Source organism: Harmonia axyridis, chromosome X (genome assembly GCF_914767665.1).
Source record: "Harmonia axyridis chromosome X, icHarAxyr1.1, whole genome shotgun sequence".
Lineage (NCBI taxonomy): Eukaryota > Metazoa > Arthropoda > Insecta > Coleoptera > Coccinellidae > Harmonia > Harmonia axyridis.
Genome location: NC_059508.1, coordinates 29,987,330 through 29,993,908, shown reverse-complemented (window position 1 = coordinate 29,993,908; position 6,579 = coordinate 29,987,330).

Genomic DNA, 6,579 nt, shown 5'->3' with positions numbered 1-6,579 from the left:
CCGCGCCTACTAGAGCTGATTTCTTCGGACTCCGATCAGAAAATCCGCCGATGCATGTCGTTAACACCTAGTCCGCCTCGTCCGATCGATCGAGGCCGTTTCGACCGTTCGCCGCGCCTACTAGAGCTGATTTCTTCGGACTCCGATCAGAAAATCCGCCGATGCATGTCGTTAACACCTAGTCCGCCTCGTCCGATCGATCTAGGCCGTCTCGAACCACCCATCGCGCATCGAAAGTCGCATCTCTCGAACTCCGATCCGGAAATCGGCCGATGCATCACGTTAACTATTTCTTATATATCTAATATAATATACATGGAGACGGTAAGAATTCTTTTAATCGAAGATATACATATACTTCTCATCAATATCCAAAAGCTTATCGAAAAATAAATTACTCAACTTTTACGTGAAGAATCGTTCACCCAAACCTTATCCCCTATATATGTCAGGAGAACCCAAGGTTCCCCTCCAGACACGATTTAGCAAACTTTTCCCGATCGATCCGACCCACCGAGGCCGTCTCGACCGTCCGCTGCGCCTACTAGGGCCGATTTCTTCGGACTCCGATCAGAAAATATACCGATGCATGTCGTTAACACCTAGTCCGCCTCGTCCGATCTATCTAAACAGTCTCGACGCACCCAACACTCTTTCAAAGTCGGATTACTCGGACTCAATCTGAAAATGGACCGATGCATGACGTCAACACTTAGCCCGCCTCGTCTGATCTATCTAAGCCATCTCGACCCACCCAACACGCCTTCCAAGTCGGATCACTCGGACTTCGATCTGAAAATCTCCGGACTCATTTTTATGAATATCCCCAGTCAGTAAGAACGTTATTTCGCCAATATATACCAACAATAAACCATATTCCAATAGCTGAACCAAAAATATAATTCCCGATCCAAACGTTCTGCATCGCCCAACGCGACCACCTTCCCTATATATGTCAGGAGAGCACAGGGTTCCCCTCCAGACAACACTTACGCTCTATCCCCGACTCTCGGTCGATCGATAGGCCAGGTCAGCGGTGTCTGTTTCGGCCGAAGCTCGGACTTTGGTCAAAATGTTCCGATACAAAATTTGAACCAAGATAGATACAGATATGATTCCTTCTTAAATATACGTTGATTATCGAACAGAATATGGTAAATATTTTGCGATGACCGAGGATTTCATGAATTTTTTTTTTTTTTCGAAAAAATTTTCTATTATCGGAATTTCCTCAAATTTCATTTGGTTGCCTCCTAATGCTTATTAAAAATGATAACCAACAATCAGAATCATTATTTATCATTTATTTCAATTTTTATAATGAAAAACGTTCACGTCCTTTCGCGCCTCTCGATCGTCGTTTACGTGATGCATCGGTCAGCCCTAGTTTACGTGGTGCATCGGTAAGATCGAGTTCACGTTCTGCATCGGTCTGCCCGAGTTTACGTGGTGCATCGGTAAGATCGAGATTACGTGGTGCATCGGTAAGATCGAGTTCACGTTCTGCATCGGTCTGCCTGAGTTTACGTGGTGCATCGGTATGATCGAGTTTACGTTCTGCATCGGTGTGATCTAGTTTACGTTGTGCATCGGTAAGATCGAGATTACGTGAAGCATCGGTATGATCGAGTTTACGTTCTGCATCGGTCTGGACTCTGAGATATATTTTCGACGTGAAAATGTTCCGATACAACTTTTGAACCAGGATAGTTAGAGAGATGATTTTTTCTGGGATGTACGTTGATTGGGGAATGGATTGTGGAAAATAACTTGCCATGACCGAGGTGTTCTCGAATTTTTTTTTTTTTTCGAAAAATATTTTCTGATTTTGGATTTCACTCAAATTTGATTTCGTTGCCTTCTAATGTGTTCTAAAAGAGTAAATCAGTAATCAGAATCGAAAAATATTTTTCGGATTTTTTTTTTTTTGAAAAAAAATTTTCTGATTTTGGAATTTCCTCAAATTTGATTTGGTTGCCTTCTAATGTGTTTTTAAAGCGTAAATCAGTAATCAGAATCAATATTCATTGTCGACTTTAATTTTTATAAGGAAAAATGTTCACGTCCTTAAACGCCTCCCCATCATTAGCCCGAGTCCAAGTCGATGTCAGTCCCGAGCGGACGGTGTCAGATACTACCTATCGCCCCGGTCTGGACTTGGCGAGGTATTTCGACGTGAAATGTTCCGATACAACTTTTGAACCAGGATAGTTAGAGAGATGATTTCTTCTATGTTGTACGTTGATTGTGGAATGGATTGTGGGAAATAACTTGCCATGACCCAGGTGTTCTTGAATTTTTTTTTTTTTCGAAAAAAATTTTCTGATCTTGAAATTTCCTCAAATCTGATTGCGTTGCCTTCTAATGTGTACTAAAAGAGTAAATCAGTAATCAGAATCAATATTCATTGTCGACTTTAATTTTTATAAGGAAAAATGTTCACGTCCTTAAACGCCTCTCCATCGTTACCCCGACTCCAAGACGATGTTAGACCGGAGCGGACGGTGTCAAATGCGACCGATCTCCCCGGTCTGGACTTAGCGAGATATTCCGACGTGAAATGTTCCGATACAAAAATTTAACTGTGATAGTTAGAGAGATGGTTCCTTTTGTGATGTACGTTGATTGTGTAATAGAATATGGAAATAAACTTGAGATGACCGAGGTCTTCTGGGATTTTTTTTTTTTTTCGAAAAATATTTTTCGATTTCGGAAATCCCTCAAATTTCATTGAGATATGTCCTAATGTGTTCTTAAAACTTAAATCAACAATCAGAATTAATATCCAAAAGTTATTTCATTTTTTATAAGGAAAAACGTTCACGTCCTTTCCGCTCCCAAAAAGTGAGATATCATAGAAAATATCGCTATATTTGTTGTTTACGGCCATACCACGCTGAAATTGCCAGTTCTCGTCAGACCCTTGCGCCGAAAGGTTGTCGTCTCCAGACCTCTCAGAATTACCTGTATAATTGTGAAAGTGTTTCAAGTGTTCGTCTCATGCCCTCGGGCGATTCGCCACATTCCGTAGACGAAACAGGGCGTAAAACCCCTCCGGCGTTGGCCGCATTCCGAAGTGAAGCCGCTCTGTCTAGACTTTACGGCGACTAGCCGCATTCCAAACCCAAGTGTTAGTGAAATCTACCTGAAATTTACCTGTTTTGGGTCGATTTGGACAAAACTGACCGTATTTGAAGTGAAAGTGACTAAAGTTTCTAATTTAAATTCCTCCGAGCGAGGAATTTAAATCGAAAATGACGCTCGATAAGATGGAAATCGAGAACAACGATACAAGTTCCGGCGAGGAAAGCTCCACCTCCACCGCACCAACCAAAAAATCGAGGACTACCGATATCAATAATCCCAAATTCACGCACCCAACCACCAAAAAAACCCTAAAAAGAAAGACGGTCCAGCACGTTGAAATCAAAAATAGATTCAACTACCTCCCTGAAACTACGAAGGACGAAGTTGAACCTAAATCTGCCAAAAAACCGCCCCCAATTGTCGTACTGGGGGTATTTACAAACCACGCCAGAAAAGTGAAGGAGATAAAATCCGAAGTAGACGGAAACTTCTACTTAAAATATGGGGTAAATGACACCACCATATACAGTGAGACCTTGAAAGACCAAGAAAAAATCATGAAATTCTTGGACAAACATGGTATACAGTACCACACTTATACCCCCAAACACCTAAAGACCCACGCTTTTACGTTGAGGGGCCTAGAGCAAGACATCGAGCTGGAGGAAATTAAGGACGATTTAATAGGCCAGAATGTTCCAGTAATACAAATCCATAAGATGAGGGCGACGCAATCCCCGGCCTACATGGTGGTGACCGACAATACAGTCACCTTAAAACAGCTACAACACCACATAAAAGTTGTAAGCTACACTAAAATTAGGTGGAATCGGTACACCACCAAAAAAGAAATCATTCAGTGCCACAGATGCCAGTTGTGGGGCCACGCCACCGCCAACTGCCATAGGGCGGAAAAATGTCTCAAATGCGCCGAGTCGCATTTGACGATGAACTGCCCCAAACCAATAACAACCTTGGCTAAGTGCATTAATTGCCATGGAAGTCACCCGGCAAACAGCATTGACTGTCCAATCTACAAATCTATAATCGAAAAGAAGAACTCCAGGAGTTCCAGACCCGCAGTCGCCCCCAAACCGAGATACAGGCCAGCCCCAATTCCAGAAAGCAACCCCTGGGAACAGAGGAAAGCCGCCTATGAGGCGACAATCAAAGCAAATAAGGTGAGTGACAATACCAGCAAAAGCGCACCCACCATCCTGCCAAATATCCCACCTACGCCATCCCCGGAATTCCAATCAACAGGAAATCCATTTGAGGAAATTCAAAATGAATTTAAAAAACTCAATTCTTATATCAACCTAAATAAATTCCTTGAAAGTATAAAGCTTTTAAATAAAAAATTGGAGAGTGCCGCTTCTCAACAGGAACGGTCGAAAATATTCTTTGAATATGTAATTACCTCAAATGGATTCTAAGTCCTTGAAAATAGTTACGTGGAACGCCAACGGTGTGTCTCAAAAACACACCGAAATTGAGAACTTTCTAAATTTCAACAAAATAGACGTACTTACAATTAACGAGACTAGACTGAAAGACATAAACAAATTCTTCATTAACGGTTACAGAACCTTTAGAGCGGACCGAAACGACAATTCTGGTTTTGGTGGAGTCGCCATTCTTGTGAAGAACAGTCTTAGTAGCGCATCCACCATCTCGCCTTTACCCAAAGTAAAGTGCACAATAGAGAATATTAGTGTAATTTTTAATGAAAACTTCGTTATTACGGCGGTGTACAACAGCCCTAGTAACAAATTCACCAATAATTGTTTAAGGAACCTGTTTACAATTAAAAAAACCGCCAACGTTATCGTTCTAGGCGACTTGAACGCTAAGCACGAAGAGTGGAACTGCAATTGCAGAAATACTAACGGGAATCGCCTTTTCAGTTTCCTTGAATCCAACAATTATATAACCTTGAACGTTCCTAGTGGACATACACATTTCCCGGGCAATGGCAAAGCACCAAGTACAATAGATTTGGTGCTTACCAAAAACGTCCGCATAAACAGTATCCCAGAAACTAGTTGTCAACTGGGATCTGACCACAACCCAGTTATTTTCAAAGTCAACATTGATATCGAAAGAAACCCAGCCAAGTTGGTGTACGACTACTCAGTCACCAACTGGGATATCTTTCGTAAAAAATTGGATAGCAAAATCGCTATCAACAACAAAATTGAAACCGCCTCAGAAATCGAAAGGGAAATCGAGACGTTTACGAAGGCCCTCAAATATGCTCGCGATAAAACAACCCCTAAAAAACAACAAAATTTAGCGTACAAAAAACTCCCCCCTCATATAATCGATCTTATCAAATCGAGAAATAAAACTAGGAAACTTTGGCAAAAACATAGAAATTCAATAGATAAAGAAATTCTCAACATTTATACTCGCGAAATCCGTAAAGAAATCAAAAACCTCCAGAATGAAAGATGGGAACAAAAACTCACTAAAATAAATAACGACAGAACCTTCCTTTGGAAAACAGTCCAAAGTAATATTAAAAAATACTCCGAGGTTCCCATCTTAATCCAAAATTCCGCGGAATTCTCTACCGATAAAGAAAAAGCGAACATATTAGCGGAAACCTTCGAAACCGCTCATCATATTTCTCAAGCCGATGACCATGAACAGGCGGACATACGTAAAACAGTAGAAAATTTCCTTAATTCCAACAGGTTCGTTAAACCAGAACAAAAGTTCTTAACGAACCCAACGGAAATTTTCGAATTAATTAAAAAACTCCCGATGAAGAAAGCTCCGGGAAACGACGAAATAGATAATAGGCTGATCAGAAATCTTTCTAAAAAATCAATAGTTCAATTGAACTATATTATTAACGCAATTTTTAAATTCCAGTACTGGCCTAAGTGCTGGAAAACGGCGATAGTTACGCCCATCCCCAAATCCGGAAAGATCACGACCTCTCCGAGTAATTATCGCCCGATCAGCCTATTATCTAACCTTAGTAAATTGACTGAGAAAATACTGTTGACTAAAATCAATTCAGTAATTAAAAATAACCAGATTAAAGATGACCATCAGTTTGGATTCAAGGCAAAACACAGCTCGACACAGCAAACATGCAGAATAGTCGTAGATATTATTAATAACTTCAATATCAAAAATCATACGGTCCTGCTCCTTCTAGATATCGAAAAAGCTTTCGATAAAGTCTGGATAGAGGGCCTGACCTACAAAATGATAAAATTAGAGTTCCCCAAGTTCATTACGAAACTGGTGAACTCCTACTTATCAGATAGGAAATTCACTGTCCGAGTAGGAAAGGAAATTTCCGACCCCATCGACATTACTGCGGGCATTGTACAGGGCTCTGTCCTCGGACCTAGATTATTTAATATCTATGTCCAAGATATCCCAATGCACAAAAATACAAACCTAGCACTCTTCGCAGATGATACAGCAATATATGCTCATTCAAACTGCGCTGAAGACGCTAACAACGAGCTT